This window comes from Pungitius pungitius, chromosome 5, assembly GCF_949316345.1.
Source record: "Pungitius pungitius chromosome 5, fPunPun2.1, whole genome shotgun sequence".
NCBI lineage: Eukaryota > Metazoa > Chordata > Actinopteri > Perciformes > Gasterosteidae > Pungitius > Pungitius pungitius.
The window spans coordinates 7,629,396-7,651,896 of NC_084904.1; the positions used below are offsets into that span (position 1 = coordinate 7,629,396).

At 44.5% G+C, this 22,501-nt stretch overlaps 1 pseudogene; it reads right to left on the reverse strand.

Moving 5' to 3' along the window:
- The window catches only part of LOC119224763 (tight junction protein ZO-2-like), a 45,678-nt pseudogene extending 32,822 nt beyond the window's left edge, over positions 1-12,856 (reverse strand).
- Positions 12,857-22,501: the final 9,645 nt, after the last annotated feature.

The following is a 22,501-nucleotide window of genomic DNA, read 5'->3' on the forward strand; positions in this document are numbered from 1 at the left end:
AGTGCACGGTCGAGTCTGCAGCACTGCTATGCCCAGAGAAAACATCCCGCTGATTTGAGCTCTTCGGAACACCATCAATGGAAAAGGATCGACTTGAGATGACACATTTAGAGGGCAGGGGTGTGTATGGGGAGAGTTGGAAAGACTTTGATAAGACCGACCTGCAGGGTACATTGGGTTGCTCTTTGGAAGGAATGTACAAGTCAAAAGGCGAAGCATTTAGGCTGCTGACACTGGAAATATATTATAATAATATATATATATAAAATTATATTATAAAAATGATCTCTTTTAAATAGTATGTCAATCAATGACATTTTGTTCTGATCAGCATATTTCTCTATAGTTGCTTAACAGGTTGTCAACAAACTAGCACAACATTGCTAATACATAAACCTGGGGGAAAAATATAATTATAATCATTTTGTGGGTGTTTAAATCGCTTGGGTCAAATTGACCCCAATGGTAAAAGGTGGTAGTAGATTTGAAGGTAACAGAAGGGTTAATGTGACTGAAAATGAGTCAAATGTTTCACATTTTGCTTATCATTTTGGAAATTCTATTATAATAAATATAATGCTAAAGCTAACCTCACATTTTAATTGCCTAATAATAACATACACTTTTACCAGTCAAAACAATGCCATTTACTGATTTTTATATAGAAATAAAATGTATATTATGCATAATTGAGTTTGGCATTTTGGCCCGGCCCTCCAAAATATTTTCAGTTGCTCATTTGGTCCCCTGGTAGAAATAAGTGCCCACCCCTGTCCTAATGAGAACTGCGACATGCTGCACATCAAGTTAAGTGAATGGTGCAGAATGATGACCCCGTGTGATGTGGATGGACTGAATTATGAATGAGGGTTTACATCTTCAACACCAACCACAGTCCATTTTAAAAAGGATTGTCTCTATGCGGGAAATCTTTTATTATTAACTAGAGTTACATGTTCATTATTAGGAACTCAGAGCTATCAATCAGGTTCAAACTAAATCTTATTGTGAGCGGACCTTTCGTCAGCCGCTTCGTCTCAATTTGTTCTTGGTGCGCCGTAGTGGACATAGAAATGCATTTGAGGTTGAAATCAGTTATTTAACGAGATAGCGCCTCCGTTTCACTACAAAAGAAAGAAATCAAACTCGACGGTTTCTTACTGGCTGTATGCTCAGTTGTACTTAGATAATATATGACAAGGAATATAGGGGTTGTCTTAGTTCTAAACAAAGCCCCTGTCACATAAATAATAGATGTGTGATGCTATGATTGTTAAATTAGGAACCTTGACAATTGCATATGCAATTAACCAATAATAACTGCTAACAAAGTGTTGCTGAGGACCCTGGGAGTTAATTACATGTTCACACAGTACAGGAACCTCCAGGAGGTTCTTGGCTAAGTAAAAACAGAAGTAAAAAAATATAATGATAGCTGTTGGTCATTTTTGGTCTTGAGTGTCTATGGATTGGAATTCCACCTGCTGTATGGCCCCTCATACCATCAGTCAAATGACTAGTTTTATTACTGAACTTATTATTATTGCTATTATCCATTAACCTATTGTTAATGTAGCTGGTGTGTTATTATTTTTGTTGCTGCTGTGCATCTCCATTTCTCTCTTGAAGCGTGAAGCATGAAGCAGACACTAACCGAACTGCCAATATCGATACCTGGGATTGGTTTATCTTTCATAGACTGTATATAAGAAGCAGAGGTAGTTGTCATGACGATGCCCATGGCTTGTTGGATTGCAGTTTAGAAGTTGTGAGGTCTTTTTTGGCCATCACCATTGAAACACTTGCTCATAAAAGTTTTAGTGGCTTGCAGCTTCTTCACTTCTCCTTGAGTTCCTTGGGGTCCTAATCCGGGAACAGCTTCTAAACACTTGATATTAGTTGGGATATTAATAGAATAAAGGATTTTTTAGAATTAAGGATCCGAGCGCGGTGGTCGTGCACGCTTTAAAAACAAGCGTTCAATGAAATGAATGGCTACTCCTCCAACATTTGCTGATAAACGGGATCTGAACATTTGGTCTCTTCTTCAACAAGAGGATTGCAACTACTGGAAATGTTTTTAACCTCATTGCTTATTGAAACAAATTCCCTCCCTTAGTCCTCGTAAATATTTCAGGCATTACCTTTCTACAATGAATTAAGAACAGGGACGCAGAGACAATACTAACGGAACGGGGTGGGGGGGGCGGGGGGGGGGGGGGGGGGAAGCATGGGAGCGATGCTCGGCCGGATGCGAAAGGGCTGCTGAGGACTCCTGAACTAGAAACATTTACAAAAATACATTCCATTTCAAATGAGATCAGAGGAACCAGACATCTTGTGATTGTTTAATCTACAGCAATGCATCGTATCCTAGAAGATCCCTCCTGCTTTTCTGCATCTGACCTCCAACTGGTCTCACTCCCTTGACTTCTACATCCACCTGGAACATTAACATCTTTCTGTCTGTGGACTCTACTACTTCTGTGTGTCCTACAGTCTGCTTTACCCTTTTATCCCCTGGAATGGTGTCCGTCCCCAGGCCGGAGGGAGACGCCAAGACCTCCTACTCCCCCCGGAGCTTTCTACTGGAGGTCTAAGGAAGCAGAGAAGCTGGATGTGTCTGCCGGGGGGCCTGTTGGAGTCCAGTGTTTCCCCTACCATTATAACAGGGGGGGCGCACTGAATCAGTAAACCTAGAGACACACTGGGCGTTTGAGCACAAGGGGGTGGAAGGTGAACCTGGATGACTTCATCTGACCCATGTGGCATCAATGACGAGGATTATGAATATGTGCATGTCTTCTCTCTGATGGCCTAGTTTACTGTCATATAGTGACATCAGTATTACTATATTCCTCATTATAACTTTGAAATAAATGTATAAACCACTGAACTTTTTGGATTGCTGAAACTGTAGCGCAGCCATGGACCATTAGTGCTGTTAAACACCAGAACATTCATTATTATCCTCCTTAAAAAATACTTCATATCAGGACACAGTCTGACCCACAGAGCAGAGGCAGAGAGGAAGGGAGAGCAAAGACTTTCATTAAATGGAGGTCTAATCTTCAAAGGGGAGCGGAGAGGCTGAGGAGCCCAGGGGATTCCCCTTCCACAAGCTGGTGACCTTTCCAGAGAAGGACAAGGAGCCACGGAAAAGAGGAGATGCTCTCCAGATCAGACCGGGAATGTTTGAGTGCCGAGGGACTCTAAACTAGTGAAAGGTTCATCTATGCAATTATTCCACTGTCTAAAATACAGTGTGCCCAGTGAACCCATAATCCCTGAATGAAGTCAGCCAATCACATGCCACCTGCCTCTCTCATCGGAAGGCTGGCGCCCCCATGAGGCCGTATTGTTGGAGTGGTTTGGTGTTATCTATGTCACATTTTCATTACACAGATTGAGTGTGTTCTATAAAAGATGCACGTTATACACTTATCTAATGAGGCAGCTCTTACAACAATAAAAAGCCCTCTTACATTTAAGCAGAAATAATAATAATAATAGGAGTTTCAGGTTTCAGCAGATAGCAAATGGCTCGCTCAAGATGGACTTTTGCTTGCGAATGTCTGGTTTGCGCACGCTTGGACCCGATCTGCCCCCCTTGAGACATTGATTTTCCTTCAGAAAATAAAGCTATGGAGATAAGCAACTTGAAAAGACGGAATAGTCCTGGTCCACAGTTTGAATTCTTTCTGTGCACAGGCTGAGCAGGCTCAAACTATCCTGGTGAGGCTCTGGCTATAATAACCGCAGCAAGGTGAAGGTCAAGGTTCAGGGCTTCACCTTTGAAATAAGGTTGAGCTTTATCAGAAAGACGCATCCCTATTGAGGTCTGTTACCGCCTGTATTGACAAACACAGAGTCACATGCTCAATGTCAGGAGAACCGGTTCCACCCGACCGACGGGTCGCTACGTTGACTGTGGTGACACACAGTATCAAGCAGCTTCGTCCCGTGGCAGTACAAACAAGCAACACACATCAGAGCTAAAGCCTGTGTTGCATTTTGAAGCAGCACACCAGTGTTATGGAGCTTCACATTACTGCTGAGCGTCGTCCAATCACAGCGAAGCAGTCTGGATCCCTCCTTACACTCCAGCCCATGTAAAAAAGAAGGCCTGCAGACTGAAAGTCCTGAGACGACATGGTGGAGGGAAGTATTCACTCGAGCAAGAGATGCCAAGACATCACATTTCTTTTTAGAAAAATCATTTATAATAAGAAGTGACAAAAAAAAAACTGTAATTTCTCTTCTTTTTGTTCATCTTTAATTCTCTCAATACTTAGAATACTAGTGGGGGGGAGGCTAATACTAAGTGTAAAGCCTAGTTTATGCTTCTGCGTTTTCAGATAAAAAGAGCCCCTTGCTGCCTTTTCACCCCCTCTTGCGTGCCTTGACCAATTTTTCTAGACTTGCGTCAAAAGCTACGCAAGGCTGTGATTGGTCTGCTAACTACATCATTTCTGGAGTCTCACATTTCCGGTTTCATAGCATAATTCCGCCATTATTAAAACAAAGATTTTTTACGAGAGAATGGATCAGTTTGAAGAGCTTTTGACGGAAGAAATCAATAAATATGACCACTTATCCAACCCGTCATTGGCTATGACAACGCATCATGAAGTGAAACGAGTCCGTCGACACAAGAAAGCAGAAGCAAGTTCCAGCCTTAAACGTTATACAAAAAACATGATGCCTCTCAAGAGGGGGAGGGGGTGATAGGACTAGATGTGTACTGTTCTTCACAGTGTTGACTCAGAGCTCTCCTCCAATAAGGAGAGTGTGTCTGTGTCTCAGAGGAGTTGTGTTGGACAAAGAGCTTCTTTAAAGCACTATTGTCTCTACTCTGACACACAGTTCTTCATTTAGGAAGCCAGCCTCATTGTTTTGTGTTCTCCTTCATCATGCTGCTGCCAACCCACCTGCTTGATATTCATTTTAGTGACAGGGACCCAAACAAACAAACAAAACCACTTGGTAAGCTAGACTAGTAGCAACAAGACTATCTGTGGCACCTGAAATAGGTCCTTCCAATAGAATTCTGTTTAATAAACCTAATAAAATCAAATCAAGGTTTTTGGTTCAAGGTAAAACCGGATCTATTCCACCATGTCATGAATCCCATTTTGACAAAACAAGGAATGGTATTTTATAGCTACGATTGATTGTGTTTATTACCGTGTACATGGTTATGGCTCCAATAAGGCCGCTTCGCTGTGTCCGCTGGAGGGGCGGGATCAAGGGGAGCCAGAACCAGATCGAGCAGGACAGACTGTAGGATGCCTAATGCAGTACAATCAGAGGATTTCAAAAATGGACTCTAGTGCTCACTAATGCTTTCGTCGACAGGGACCGCCAAAATCAAAGTTTAAGTTTGCTGTAGATTAAAGAGTAAACACAGATTCTATGGTTCAAGGTAACATCAATTCACTACCACTCCGATATTTCGTGTTCGGTGTTCATGGTGTGTCCCTCCCATAGTGCAAACCAAACACAGCTTGCACGGGACTCAAGCGGATGAGAACAACTGGCCTATGTTTTCCAGTCCAAGGTGGTCCCTGATGGCAGTGAAGAGGTGGGTTCCCAGTAAAGGGAAGAGCAGCTAGAACACAGACACAGAGTAGCATGCAGTGTCTGCACTGTGATAAAGGATGCTGCTGCTATTTATACTCCCTCCTGTCACTGCACATGTGTGTGGAACAGTCTGCAGTGGATGCCCAGACTGCGTTTGCTCATCAGCCAAATCTATTTCACTCACATATTCTTTCCTGTCTTTACTTTACTGCTAACTACGTCAGACAGCACTCATTAGGAGCCACAACACTACCTGATACACTACATGTCCAAAAGACTTCCAGCACTAATTATCCACCGTAATCACGTTTGTATCCCCCCACACTGTACAAATGATGACAAATGCAGCATCAGATTAGCGTCCATCAGGCCTCCGGGTCTAAAAGGGAAGACAACCTGCATTCTCTCCACTGACCAGCAGGGGGGCACCTCCTCTGATTAGATAGAAGTCTACTACTCCTCTTGATTTATTCCCGCAGTAAACAATGTAAACATGAGTTTATGGTCACGATCACTAGTTCATAGTCTTCTTCAATACAGCAGAATGTTCATTTAGTAAATGATGGTTCATCAAATAGTCAAATAGTGATTGACAGCCTATCATTTGTAGTCCAGCCTGGGAGTTGTCTATGTTTACATCTTAGAACTTTATGCCTTTCACGTTTTATTCACTTCATAAAAGTTATTTGTATCCATGGTTGCCTAAAATGTCAGCTTTTAAAGTCCACTTCTGATCTACAGTCTATATGCTGAATAAAGCTTTCTTCAGCATGGCCTGGACGTACCTTGTTCAAAACAGTTCACTCCTTTGAGCTTCTCATACAAAACCACTTGGTTCTGACTGATGTAGATTGGCTGTGACTTCAACAAGTAACTACATTATAGTCTCTGTTAATGGTTTTTGGGGGGAGTTCTCCATCAAGGGTCTGAGGACATGTGCTTCAAACACGGTAAAGCAGGCTGTAGTAGTAAAAATCAACTTGACTATTACATTTGCTGTGCTTTCCAGAAGTTGAAGCGCTTGTTCTCATTTTTCTGTTTCTGTTCTCAGAGCAGCTTCGTATATCCTCCTAATCTCACACACCACTGTGATCACACTGGGCTGCTGAGGAGAAGTCAACACTCGTTGCTTCCTCAATGTCGGCCAGAGGGTTCTGTTCAAAATCCATCTGCGTCCATCACCCGTGCCATCCGTTTGTGGCAGGGGGCATTTAAAACTACACTGATTATCTCTCTCTCACACACACACACACACTTCCTGTTATTTCTCAATGATTACAGTCTTTCGTTGCTCTGATTAACATCTGTGATTAACGTCACAACGGACAAACACTTCCTGCACTGCTTTCAAGTCTGTAAACTGTAAAAAAAAATTTAAAAAAAATGACAAATGTCTTCTGGGAAAACGAAGGATCAGTGGTGACATCTTCCGAACCTTACATTGGTCAACATTTTGACATTTGCATCCCTCGTATGCTTTGATACCCTGGTGGATGTATGCTTATATTTCGCGCTATTACCAGTTCTAAACAGGAAGGACTGGGAAGACAAAGAGCGGGACTCACTGCTCCCTTATTTTCATATGATACACATACACAGGGCGGAAATTCACGCAGGTGTGGTGAGTCCTGCTGAAGGGAGTGATGAACTCGCCGGGCCGCCATGAAGAGAACCCTCAAGACAGCAAACACATCTGAGAGGGGACTCAGGGGCTGACAGCTTGGGTTCCAGAGGCGATAAACACAATCACAAAGATCATATCTGGCGCCACGTGTTTGATGGACGTGGTTGCGGTTCCGGTGGGATACATTCTGTTGTATTCTGGGTTTGGCCTCGGGACTCATCGGGGCGGATCATTCTTCTGCCGGAAGCGCCTTGTAAACCATCACTTCTTCCTGTAATTCCACAGATAAACGTCTTCTCAGCGGTGGACAGGAAACAACAATCAGTGGTGGAACACACACACTGACATGCAGCCTACTCTCAGGCACGCAGGCAAATGCCGTGTCGCACCACATTCAAATGCCTAGAGCAACAGTACTGCAAATTCAGCCCGTCTGCATTGGTTAACTCACATAGTATTTGCCAAAGGTGATGGTAACTCTTAGGAACGTTTCATTGGGAGGGATTTCAAATTTCAAAAATGAAAACATCCAGCTCCCAAGAGAACACTATCGCAGATCTCCTCTCCCTGGCAGAGATATGCATCAACCTCTCAAGACAGACCTCCTCAAACAACCAAACTCGAAGTACAGTTACAACACTTGATGATCGGTGGGACTGATTTAGCCGACTGCTGACATCAGCATGCTAACAGCTAACCATATTAGCCCAGTGCATGTTAAGACCTGCATAAAGAGCAAAGTTTCGCAGGTGTTCTTCTGTCAGGAAGCCAACAGAACAGAGAGAGAGTGTCTTGACGGAGAGGGAAGAGGGGGGATATTTGAAGTACGTGGACTGTTGTCAGCATGCCGAGGGTGGGCGTTGGGCTGGAATGCTAAAGAAAGGAAGCGCTGTTATCTACGGCATTAGTGCGTAAACACTTGAATCCATAACATTGGGCTCCAGGGCATGAGGGCTATAACGATGTGTGTGTGTGTGTGTGTGTGTGTTCTTCTGTCACTTGCTCTACAGTGATGACCTTCTTGCAAAGTAAGCCTGGTCCTCAACACTTGAAAGGTCTCAAGGGGATAAAGACCTGGTTTGGACTTTAAGGCTACAATAAAGTTTAGTTTAGGGCGTGGGTAAAGGCTGGATTCAGCCCTTTAGTGTTGATAGTTGAGGTTAGGGTTAGGGGCAAGGAAAACAGGGATCTGTGTGTGTGTGTGTGTGTGTGTGTGTGAGTGTGTTGGTAATCGTGACTTAAAGTGACATGTCACGAAGTTGCATGAGACAAGCTCGTCCAACCCAGTGAGCAGCGGAGGACAAGCACGCCAACACGTCCCATGAGGACTCTTGGTCGAGCTTTCACAGGCGAACGGTGTTCAACCAACGCCAGCATAGATAAGGATATTTGTGTCTATACGGACACGGCAGTGTAATTTATGAGTTCTAGAAATGTATCAGTGATCATTTCTTCATTTACCTGGAATGCCACTGGGAACTCCCTTAGTTCAGTTAAGGGAACATATTTGCACTGCTCAGCTAAACCCTTCTGTACCAGTTTTTTTGCCAACAGAACAGGTTGTTATAAAGCAGAGTCATTTTCCTATTATGGCTATTACCTCAAGTGTTTGTGTCAGCACAGTTAATAGTTGGTCAGCTGCCCAAATTTGTGTTGACACAATACAAGACGTTCAGGTTTACTTCTCCACCAGGGAATGCACTGCCGTGCCAGTTTAGTCTTAAATTTATTGGATTTTTACTTTTCCAAATCAGCATGAGCGCACAACGCTGAATTGGTCCATTTAAAATCTGGTTTATCCGTCATTTCCTTTGTCAGAAATAGCAGTGAAGAGCTCCAGGAACAAATGTTAGATGAAAGTTGCAGTTTATCAAACATACATCTCTTCAAAACGCCTCAAGATAATAAAAGCTGCTGTCAAAATGGCAGGAAAAAAGGGTTCATTTGCGCAGAAAGTCGCTCCTCACATTTATAGATTCATAGATGAGCCCCACAAAAAATAATATCTTGTTCACGTCCCACTATTATGACAGCAGGCTTCTCCTTGTGCTCCGCATGCACGGACCAGTAAGAGAGCCTTCTCACCAGTACCAGTAAACCCAATGACACACAGTAAAGGAGGAGATACAAAGACACACCAGGGAATCTTCTCAGCCAGCAGCAGCTATCCAACTGGTCAGGGAATATCTGGAAGGCCTTGAGTCTCAGGGGTCGTCAGGAGTCCCCTGAGCTTTAACCAACAGGTTTCAGTGACATGCTTTCCCGCCTCGCTGTAGTTGTGTTGGTCTTTAGCAATACCTCCTGAACCCAAGCGCAGTACAGTTCAGAATGTATTCAATCACACAAGTCTCTTTATCGAACGCGCTTACGTGACATTCCGACATGCCCAAGCCTTATTTTGACTCAAGTTAGCACACAGGTCATTGGCTGTGGTGTGAGACTTGACACAAAACCAAATCTTGTGAACTGGAAATGGGGAAGAGATATATATAGCATGGTATTGTTTGGTCTAGCGGTCTTCAACTAAAATGTAAAGAGGTCCAGTTAGAGAACCAAAGGCCCGTAAGATCATAATGTGACGACTTAGTGTGATTAAATAGAGGAAGAGAGTTGTATCAACATCTGCATGTAATCAACACACAACTAACAAATCAAATGAATTCAGACAATTCCAAAAGTGACAAAGTATTATATACAGTAGAACTACATATATGTGTGACTGCAAATATAAATAACGGTTCCCTCAACTAGAAGTAGGGCTGCATTTAAAACATTTCAATTCAGAAAAAATAAAATAACGTGAAGATAAGCTTCAATTTCCCCTTTTCTGCTTCACATTTGGACTTAGCAAATTATAAACAATAAATCTAAATAGATCTCCAATATTTTGGGAGAAGATCTAGTTTTTCCAGGACTTTAAACCTGTATCTGAATGCATCAGGGCCGTTCTTCTCCTCACGTGGAGGAACTCATTGAGCCTCATGATGCCGTTTCAACGGGTTCTGAGCACATGAGACGCTGGTTTAGTGCTGCAGTGGGAAGTATGAACAGAAACCAGTCGGTCCAGAACCCTCACGACACTGAACGATTCTTGGGTTTGTCTTTTCGATTGAAACGCACCCCTCACTGGGAGTCCAACACGCCAGGCAGCTTTCAGATGTTTGTACTCATGTGTTAACCCCCGAACAGTATCTATAATGCATCAACATGAACCAGTAGGAGTTAAGGTGTGTGTCTTAGTGCTGCTGTCCAGGGAAGCCAGGTGTTATTCATTCTATTGGCTTAAATATGAGCACGGATTTTACCTTCATTTATTAAATGTGATTTTGGCATTTTGATGGACCATTTACATTTCTATAAAAGGTCAAATCCTTGATGTCTTATTTTTGTCACCAATAATCAATAGAATGTAAAAGCAGTCAAATATAAATGAATAATGACAGAAAGTTTGACAGCGTGTGTGTCCCATGCTGAACAGTTTGCTTGATGGGTCATTGGGGTCATGGGAGGTGGGGGGTAGACAGAGGACTTGTACGACCACATTTGGAAAGTCTACATTGAGTCAGCGGCAGTGCTGTTAATGAAATATAGTGAACCCTTTGATTTGTTTGGGGTTCACTCCTAAGAAGAATGGTCTAACGACGGGAATTACTATCATAACAAATATAAAGTCAATATTTGAAAAAATATTTATGTGTCAATATTTTGGCTCTTATCGCCCCGCTCTATGATTAAATTCACTTCTCAGAAAACAAATATTCAGGTCTCGTTCAATTGTTTCCAAACTGGAGGTTTGGACCACGCAAAAGGGACACAGGATGTATCTCAAGGCTTGCAAGATAAACCATGACACAAGAATGATAAAGGAAGATAATATTCCATATTTAGGGTGAAATACTGGATAGTAGAAAAAGGTCAAACCATCAGAGAAAGATCTGCTATTAAAGGCGTTGTTAGCCATGAAGCTTGGTTCAAGGATAGCAGTGCCAGTTAGATTGACAGGCTCTGTGGTACTAATACGCTGATTTTTATGTGTAGAATCAGAACATGGACAAACAATTGACAGACTTGTCAGCTGTAGCCACAAGTGTTTGCATGAAACGCCAACCATCTCTGAAGAGACAGGCCGATTGTTACGGGTAGTAAGCTCTCTTGTTGCCATGGTTATAGCGCACAAGTGCTGTGAGTGGGCCAGCTGTTTCTTCCTGACACGTCTGTGAATGCTCTCCCTGTCGGCCGCCGGCAGCTGCGTTGGCTGTGCAGACGTCACTCAGGCTCAACGGCCTCCTCTGCTATTGAAAGTGGACTGAATGGAGCGGTGAACGGACTCCCACTGCATTATGGGAGGATTGTTGGAAGCCCGGGGATCCTTGGTACGGGGCCTGTGTCTTCCTGTGAGCAGCGTAGAGAGGAGAAGACCCTGCAGGGACACGATCTCACGTGCCATGGTCCATGAACGTGCCGCGCTGCGTTCAGGTGTCTTTGTGACAAGATGAGACACGTCTCAGATTCAGTGAATGCCATTACGTTAGCACGAGTGCGTCAGTGAACTTTACCTAAAATGCATTCAAACAGAATATAACTTTAAACCTTTTGTGTATCTTTCTATTGTTCCATGAAATGGCATTTTTTGTTGTTGTTTTCATGTGATGAAGACAATGGAAAACATTATATACAAAAAAAAGGTATAATTGACACTCATTTTGGGGCAGGCAACGACTCACATTATTTCTCTTCTTTCAGGTCTCCCACTGGACTGAAGCACTGCACAGACGTACATTCAATAGACACCTCACAGCTGTCATCTCTGAGAAACCAGATGACACGACCACTACTTGTATATACTCACTTTTTAGTACAGTGAGCTGCACGTCTCACACACTATTCCTAGGCAGAGAGGGAACATCTGAAAACGGGACCTATTTGCGGTTCTATTCTGTCCTGGGGGGTGGGGGGGGGGGGTGTCAAAGAGAGACTAGCACTGTTATTGCTGTTGTGTGATCATCACATCTGCCCAGTGGTGGTCACAGGAACATTGAATACAATGAGGTGTTTACCATGACACGTGTCATAACAATCTGGGTAAATGGGTCTTTTGCGGGCTTGTGACCCCCCCCCACACTCCTGGTCAACCGATTCCATCTAGCGACCCTCTAATCCACCATCAAATCACACAGTGAACTCCCGGCTGGATTTGAGGCTAGCATTGTAGCAGCAGGTCGGGCATTACGTAACGGGGCTCTCGCGCTGGCTCTCGCGGGGCAGCAGGTGTAGCTGCCCGGCTGCCTGTCGGCTGGCCCGCGTGGACCTCACGGCGGCACCCGACGAAGACGTTGTACCAAAGCCCAACATTCAAGCCCTATTTACGGCGTGTCACACAACGTCACGCACGTCAACACGCAGCCGGTGCCACAGCAGCACTTTACTTACTCCGACATTGTCGCCCTTGCTCGGGTAAGAGGCCAGTCTTCCTGCGCCTTTCACCGGCATCCTGCAGTCTCCTCGGATCGTCGCGGTAAAAAGTGCCCCCGGAGAAACGACGTCGTGCGGTGTTAGCGTGTTGTGGCTAGTTGGAATGAAACATGTCTCCCTGTGACAGCTCCGGCCTCCAGCTCCGCCCTCATCGCAGCCAGCGCCGGTGCTCCTCCGGGCGGACCCGCCCACTGGGGGCAGCGGGCGGGGGGGGGGGGGGGGGGGTGTGGGGGGGAGGCACAGCGGCGCTTCCTGTTTGAAGAAGTTGTGGCTCTGCTGGAAGCGAACGTGCCGGTGGGAACGTGGTGTTTGACGGGCCAAATAGCGGTTAAAGGGTCACTAACATCGAACTTCGTCTCAATTCTGCCATCTTTTATTCGTGAGGGTTTGGACTCCAGGCGTATTTCTCCTATTTATAAGACAAATGAATTCCGTCCTAATTATTTCACCGTTTGTATCTTTAAGGGACAAATACATTTTGCCTTTTAATTTAACTTTTTTTTAAATGTAACTTTTGATTGATGATTTATTTTCCATATCAATATATAGTGATTCCATAAATATGGTGCCGAGGGTCGGAACCGATTGGTTGTTATTTGCTTTCTGTTTTGTTGACAACATTCAGAAACATTTGGAACTGTTCAAATGTCTTCTTCAGAATAGAAGCTTTGAGAGTGGACATTTGATGTCTAGTATGATAAAGTAAAGCCCCCCCCCCCCCCCCCTTAAGGCCCTCAACCTTCGGGATTTACTGACCTCAAATGGTTGAGTGAGATTCTGTTATACCTTAAAATAGTCAGCATAAAAATAGGGTAACATGTAGTTTCCAATGTTTTCTATACATGTGAAAGAGTGGTTCCTCGGTGCAGTGTGTGTGTGTGTGTGTGTGTGTGTGTGTGTGTGTGCGTGCGCATCACAGTAGCAGACAACTCAAATGAATTAAAAATACAATTTATTCCACTCTCAATCACAAACTACAGTTAAAAAGAGTCAATATAAAAACAGATTTCGAAAAACTCTTTAAAAACCACTGGTCTCAATTCTTTAGTCAAAGTCCTCCTGTCCACCTCCACTCTATGCTGCTCCACCTGCCGCCTCCCTCGTACCACAGAAGTTTCCTTAAGGTGTCCATCCCGGGAGGGGATACAAAAGGGATTGTATCACTAAAACAAAGTGGTGTCGTATCTACAGACTGTCCCGGGACCACCAGACCACAGCGCCAGGCGAGTCACAGAGAAACAGCGCCATCCGGAGGCCGCCAGCGGGAACGAGAAAGGGGGCTTCCCACTTGAATATTTTAAGAGTTCAGAACTTTTTTTAAACGGCTGGTCAGAATCTCATGACTCTTGATCGCAAAGAGAGCCGGGCTGTGCATCTTAACATAATATATTCATTTGTTTCGTTTGTGAAAGAGGCGTGGATAGAATCTCTCCACCTAGTTGTGTATTAGCTCAACTAAATCATTTCAACTCATTTACTGCAGTTAATTAAGCATTTGCTCCTTCTCTAAATACTAGGACTGAAATGTGGTAATTCCTCCCAATGTTTGTGGTATTGATTTTGTTTAATGCCTCATTGTAGGAATTGATATTAATTCCCACTGATGCTGGTGGTGTTTTGCCAGTTAAACCTTTTATTTGGAACTATATTACTTTAATTCTCTGTGTTTGATATACGTTCTTTGCGGTCCCTTGATGATTTGTTTCCATCAATCCACACACACACACACACACACACACACACACACACACACACACACACAGCCTGTGTCCAAAAATAGAAATGTTTTCCTCACAAGTCTGTCTCTCAGAAATGTCACACTGAGGCCAGAGGAATCATTCTCCTGCCAAAACGGACTCACTGATGGAGGCTGATGTGATATGTTGTGACGGACAGAACGAGAGAAATATCACACACTGCTACAGGATCAGTTTGCTCACTAACAGCACCACAAATAGTACATCTGATAATATTCTTCATCAATCAGGAAACTTCCAGTTTTTAAACCTCGACAAGCTCTCACTATCTCTTCTGTCTCTGTGCTCCATGGTCCAGCTCAGAGATGTGATGGGCCCTCAGGGGGACACCAGATGAAAGACGATGGGGTCATTCAAATCAAAAAGTTGATTGCGTTTGAAGAATAAAAGATTACGAGCCACCCTGTCTATAGAGAAAACATCTGTGTACTCTGGGGATTAGAAATATCCGTATTTACTGTACATTTTTCATTTTGTAGTCCTACTGGTAATGAATTATTGTTTGAATACACTGCTTTGTTTTAAACTCCCATCTGAGCCAATCCAACTTCCAACAGGACTCATCACAAACAAATATATGAAGGCTTCACACAAAACTTTAGAGTCTTGGCGACAATCTTCACTTGTCCGTTTGAAAATGCTCTAAACACAACTCCAACAAATTAGAAAAGCGCTTATGCACATTAGTCCAGAGAATTGGCACACAGCAGTGCATATGTACACGTTTTCAAATGAAGCTAGAAGCTAACAACAAAAACGAGACACTCAGACAAACCTTACCGAAGCCAGAGCAAAATAACCAGAGTCCCAAATGCCCCTTACCTTTGACGATTCATGTGCATTCTATGCGCATCACATGCATTACGTATTTGGCTTCTGAGCGATCAAAAAAAGTGGTTGTAACGTGTGAATTGGCCAAACCGAAGCCAGACATAAGAAAAATCCGGACTTTCAATCTGTCGTTTCCCTGCTGAGAGGCCTGCACAAAAGCCTCCTGTAGTTATCAGTGCTCTATCAACCTGAAGCTTTCCACGATGGCTGTCCACACGGACTACCACGGGGATGGGTTTTATAGGACCTAGAGATATTTTTTATATGAATAACCCAATGTCATTGTGGTACATTTTTGTGGCGGATGTGAACGTGATAAAGTTGCATATCATCGCATGTGTGTCTCAATCCTGTGACACACAGTGACCTGAAACTTCTCTGTAGCTGCTGAGTCGCCTGTTTGATCTGCATTCAGATGTGTTCTTCCATACAAATCAAGAATGGCGGCTTCCCCCACTGGGCATCAGTGTGTCAACGTGTGTCGTGGCTGACAAACCCTCTGTGGGGAAATTGAGAGAAAAAAACAGACAATGGAGAGAAGTAAAGCTGCACGGTATGGCCAAAAATGTGAGGATTCCTGTCTAACCCTGGTGTTTTTTCCCTATGTTTCCCCCATGCTCTCTCCTCATGTGGATGTCATTTCCCTGTCTGTTATTGTCTTGCCATGTGCTTTTGTTTTTGTTTCTGTGTCCCCAGTGGTGTCATCAGAATCCTGCCCATTGCCACGCCTTCCTCCCTTGACACAGCTGTGTCTCGTCACCTCGTTATCCTGGCAGAGATAAATACTCCAGCTTTCCTCTCCCGAGCTGTCAGTCCGTCCGTTAACAACCCCGGAGCCTTGGTCCTGTGAGTTAGTTTATCTCCCTGTATTACACAAGTAACACCCCTTTCTTTTTGTTTCCTCTGCACCACTGTTTTGCGTCCAGCGTCGAACCTCTGTGATTCAGCTGGCCGAAGAGGTCAGCCAGCGCGTTCCACGGAGATCCGCTGTGCTTCTGCCCACTCCTGTGTCGAGCCTCGGGTCTCACACAGTCGAGCCTCCCTGCATGCCGATCTGCTGCCCGTTTAAGTTGAATTGTAGATTTCGAATAAAGAATAAAGACTTTGAATAAAGACGCCCTGACTGGATTAAGCAAGAACCCCCAGTTGTCCTGCGTGCTGCATTTGGATCCGTGTGCACATCACAACAGAACGGTCTGACCATATTATGGAGCCAGCAGCCGCAGTAGGATCTCCTCCGGCCGATCCTGTACAGGAGGCGATCATCAACCAAGGGGTTCTTCTGGGACAACAACATCACCTGCTGCATGACCTACGAGGTTCACAACAGAGCCTGGGATCGCAGATGGCCGAGATCAGCAGCATCGTGCAGAGAGCGCTCGCCAGTAGGAGTGGGAGTACTGGCGAGCAACTCCTCCAGCCTCCCCAGCCTCAAGCCCAGACTCACACTTTCTGCCAAGCTATGCCTTCTGTCCGGGGCCATTCCGGTCTTAGCGATCATTGACTTTGGAGCGGAACAGAACTTTTTGGACTCCTCATTAGCCCTCTTTCATAAGATTCCCTTGGAGGAGTTGGAACATCCCCTTCGGGCAAATGCTCTGGATGGAAGTCCCCTGACAAAATAACCCATCGAACGTGCCCTGTTCCACTGCCCGTATCAGGAAATCACCGACACAAGATCTGTTTGTACATCTACCCCATGCCCCAGACACCTCTGGTTCTGGGACATCCATGGCTCAGGGACCACAACCCACAAATAGACTGGGCAGGGAATAGAATCCTCGGTTGGAGACCTACGTGTCTCTTGAGTTGCCTCAAGTCAGCCATCCCCCGGCAGACCTCGTCTAGCTGCACCCCATCGATTGTGACCAACCTCACCTCGGTTCCCTCGGAGTATGAAGATCTCAGCGAGGCGTTCGGCAAGGAACGAGCCGTTTCCCTGCCACCACACCGACCCTACGATTGCGCTATAGAATTACTCCCCGGCGCCACCCTGCCTTCCAGTCGACTATACAACATTTCCCGACCGGAACATGAGGCTATGGAGACCTACATCACGGACTCCCTTGCTGCCGGTATCATCCGCCAGGCATTCTCCCCTGTGGGAGCGGGGTTCTTCTTCGTTGCCAAGAAGGACAAGAGTCTCCATCCATGCATAGACTATCGAGGGTTGAACCAGATCACAAGACGGAAAAAGTACCCATTACCTCTGCTCAGCTTGGCCTTTGAATCCCTACCCGGTGCCACAATTTTCACCAAGCTGGACCTCCGCAACGCCTACCACTTGGTACGGATACGAGAGGTGGACGAATGGAAGACCGCATTCAACACCCCACTAGGACACTTTGAATACTTGGTCATGCCGTTCGGACTTACTAACGCCCCAGCCATTTTCCAGGCCTTGGTGAACGATGTACTAAGGGATTTTCTCAACCAGTTTGTGTTCGTCTACATCGACGACATCCTCATACACTCCTCAAATCTACAGGAACACCGTCACCACGTCCGTCAGGTCCTCCTCCGCTTACTGGAGAACCAACTTTACGTCAAACTGGAGAAATGCGAATTTCATGTCACTTCAGTTAAATTTCTGGGGTTTATCATCGAGGAGGGGCAGATTCGTAAGGATCCAGCAAAGGTTAAGGCAGTTGCCCATAACCTCATTCGAAACTATAGCCAGACGGCATTGCCCCTAACGCGACTCACCTCCCCTAGGGTGGAATTTTGCTAGACCCCCGAGGCAAACCAGGCCTTCGAAACCCTCAAGGAACGGTTCACATCAGCCCCAATCCTGGCCCAGCCAGACGAGAGTCGCCAGTTTGTGGTCGAAGTGGACGCCTCAGACACTGGCGTAGGCGCAGTACTATCCCAACGCTCAACGACAGACTCTAAGCTCCGCCCATGCGCCTTTTTCTCCCGCCGCCTCTCCCCGGCCGAGCGCAATTATGATGTGGGCAACCGTGAGTTACTGGCTGTGAAACTGGCCCTAGAGGAATGGAGACATTGGTTGGAAGGGTCAGTCCACCCTTTCATTGTGTGGACCGATCCCCAAAATCTTGAATACATCCACTCTGCCCGACGACTCAACTCACGCCAAGCCTGTTGGGCTCTGTTTTTTGCCCGCTTTAACTTCACGATCACCTACCGCCCAGGGAGCAAGAATGTGAAACCTGCTCTCTTGTCAATTCTCTCCAGACGAGATGGACCCAGCCCTGGACACCATTGTGCCTCATGCCTGTGTCCTGGGAGGTCTCACTTGGGCGATAGAATCTGCAGTGCGGGAGGCTCAGCAGACCCAGCCGGATTTGTCCCCCTTTCTGTCCGATCTCGGGTCCTACAATGGGCCCACGACTCCAGACTCTCCGGCTACCCTGGGATACGACGAACCATTAACTGGTTATCTCCCTGAATTATGCAAGTAACAGCCTTTTCTTTTTGTTTTCTCTGCACCACTGTTTTCCTTCCAGCGTCGAACCTCGGTGATTCGCCTGGCCGAAGAAGTCAGCCAGCGCGTTCCACGGAGATCCGCTGTTCTTCTGCCCACTCCTGTGTCGAACACAGTTGAGCCTTCCTGCTTGCCGATCTGTTGCCCGTTTAAGTTGAATTGTAGATTTCGTTGTTTTTCCTGCTGGAGAGAATAAAGACCCCTGAGTGGATTAAGCAAGAACCCCTAGTTGTCCTGCGTGCTGCATTTGGTTCCGTGTGCACATCACATCAAAAAATCCATATCACAGTATTGAGAAACATTCTGGTTTAAAAATGTTGCTTTGGATAAAAGCCAGCTAAAATGAAACGGGCTACCTGAACAGCTGTTCGCTGCTCGCAACTGGGTCTTTTCCGTGTTTTCATGTAGCAACAGTTACTTCTTGTTGTGAGCTGTACCCAACATGATGTTCGGCAGGGAATTATTTTTTATAAATATAAAATTATTAGTTAATTACAAAATGTTTATGTGTCACAAGCTGTTGTGTTGTTTTACCCTGTTAAAGAGTTTATTGTGGGTTATTCATTCTTGTCATAAAGTTATAACCATGACTCAATCTCAACACACGTAAGACAACTAGCTCCGACCGCCGGGCGCTCTGTGATGACGTGTTAAAATAAAATCTTCCGCCTGCCGAAGAGCAACTTCAGTTGTTATGGTGTAACACCGGTATGAACAGTGTGTGGGAATCTCCTACCGTATACCAGTATACCGTGCAGCCCTAGAGAAGGTTGTTGAGGTGTTGCTATGTGACATGTGATTTGCAGAAGTAGTGATTTATAAATGGTGTCTTTTAGTCCAAAGAGCGCTGCAGCAAAGAATAGGATTCCATCTAGAATGGAGCTGTTATGCAGCTGGAGGGACCGCAGACTGCTTTCTTATTTGATTCACCTTCTTCCCGCCCTCTGGTGCTCATACACACAATGCACGCATACTCTCTTTGATTGAAAACTGCTAAACATGTTCCCTAAATTGTCATTAATTCCAAAAATATGTGTTATAAAATAATAGCAAACAGACCTCTGAGGATAATTTAAAAAGAGATGAATGGAACAGAGTGTATCAATTTTCACACTGATCATTACTTAACTATCTGCTACTGTCACTTCACTTTGTTGACCTATTCATCTTATTTTATTCAAGTTAATATATCTGGCTCTATGTCCCTGGTCCCTGGCCAATTTTTGGGATTTATTAAAGAATACTTTTTTGGAACTCTGCGTTCGAGTTCTGCCTCTGCCTGCACCAGTCGTGATAGTAACCTCATAACAACAGTCCAACTTGAAGCTCCACTAATTATATTCCATTGTCAGTGAACAATGGCTCGAATAACTGATATGAAATGTGTTGCCTAAACTCTCTAAATAGATATCTGAATGTGAGTTCAGGACCAGATTTCTGTTAGTGTGAGTAGAATTGACCAATCATGATGGAGCGGCTTTTAGTTGATTGAAGGTCAAACATGTGTGAAAAGAGGAAGAGTTGTCGGGTAACAACTGAAGAAGAATTAGCTTTTATATTAATACTAGTCTCTCAAGCAGCTCACGGGTATTCCAGATATTTGCTCTAAAAATTAAGAGGTATGACTAGATATTGGCTAAATCGTCTTCTGACCACAAGCCGATGGATTGTGGTATCAAGGGCAATTAGTTGTGTATGAGAGGTGGTGAACCCATTTAAATATGTATGACCCATGGGTGCATTGGAACTTTTAGCTCTATTTGGTCTCCACCAGTGGCAGCTGATGCCTCCAGACACTAACAAATGGCATAACCAGCGGTTCCAATACACGTTCTTGGTTGTAAAAAGTCAGTCGTATTCTGTTATTGGGACGTGCTTGAAGATGTCTATCCGATACACCTTTTGTCAAATTCAGAAAATATCTACTGTGTCAGTTCATTTTGAAGAAAAAAAGGAGGGGGGGGCACATATTTGCAGGCCATCACCAGTATAATTTAGGAATAATTTGATATCATGGACTGACGGTTTTTCTAAAAGTGTCAATCAAAAAAGGTTCTCCATCGTTAGTCAAGTCACAAGCAGCAAGCAAGAAGCTGTAACGCAAAACTATCTATCTTGAGTTTGCTATTGTTAGAGCATTACTCTAGTACCCTACTAGGAGGAGAAATGAAATGAAAGGACGGGAGGGAGGAGGGTGACGCCTGTGAACGTGTAGTCCACGTGACCCCGGCACACTGATGCAGCATCGACTCGGCTCTGTCTATTGACCCAACTGGCATGTTGGAAGGTCACGGTGGGGCTCACAGGAAGCAGGCTGCCCCCGATCCTGCTGCAATGCAGTCAAACCTGCACAGCTCACTTTGGATTGAAACTAGACGTGTTGTGTTCACAGTGACCTGAGGCGGAACACTCAGAAGTCTATGAGATAATGGCTCTACTTCTTGATTTATTCCCTCAGTAAGCATTGTAAACATTTGGAGTCAAACAGACCGCAGGTAGGATTGTGATTGACAGGTTACTGCCACGATAAAGTCTGCTCTGGAAGTTGTCTGTGATTTATTTTTAGAACTCTAACCCTCTTGCAGTTTTCTTTCAGTTCATTTTCATCAAATAATTCATTAAGCGTCTTTGAGACTACTATAAAGCGCTATATAAATCCAATGTATTATTATTATTATTATTTTGGTTGGTTGGTTTTTGTTGGTGAGTGTTCACCTACTGTCACTTCTAGAAACACAAAAAAACACAAGATGGCAACAGACTAAATTCAAAACATCAGTGCACACACCAATGGGTTACGCCGACGTTTAGGTCCACTTCTCATACACTCCATGGTTCCACACATCTACAGGGCTTAAGCCCCTAAGTTTCTAAACAGTCCTCAATAATAATAGTCTTCTGTCTACTCTAAATTATACAGGTCCACAGGAGAGAGCAGCATGCTGGGAGACAGCAGCTATTTTCTCTTCTCTTGAAGTCAAACAGGCTACAATTAATCAAAGAGACGCCCCGACATCAGGAGGTGAAACAGAAGGCCTCTATCTTTAGCTTCATTCGTCCTCAGATTGTATATGAAGTCACAATTCACAAATTAAAGACAATAAAAAGATTCGTAGGCAAGTGAGTATTGCCATGAAGCCATTTTTCTTAAAGCTTTAAGGTTAAACCCACTCAATTTCCACCCCTGTTACCACAAAACAGAGCAGAGGTCTCATTTCCATAAAAGAGATGGTTTTGGTGTTTTGCTTCACTTCTCCATGGCCCTTGTATTATGTGCAGTGGATGCACACAGAACTCCTCCAGTTTGGTAAAACACAGAAGGACCATGAAACACCTAACAACCAATGTAAATGTGAAGTAAATGCTATATTTAGAAGGTTTCCACCAGTTCACTAAGCAGTTGTTTATGATCTCAACAAGCCAGCAGACTTGAGGAAAAAATAGTAACTCCACATTGAGAACTCAGGAGTGACAGTTGTACAACTGCCTGGAGAAGTTCTGTGTTTTAAATGAATCAGACTAGCTCACAGCAAGGTGAACCAGTGAAAATATTCTAAATATAGAACTTCAAACTGTGTTGTTTCTTGTAGGTGTCTACAATACGTCCTCAGCCGCACCTGTGCTTCTACTCCTGTCCTGTCAACTCCATCTGATGTATGAAAGAAGTTCATAGAACAGTCCCTTCATACAACAGGATACGAAACCCCAAAGCAGGAGAAATGGAATAGGGAAAAACAATGTGCTACAGAAGCTTATAAGAAAATTACATCATCACAACCAGGAATATGA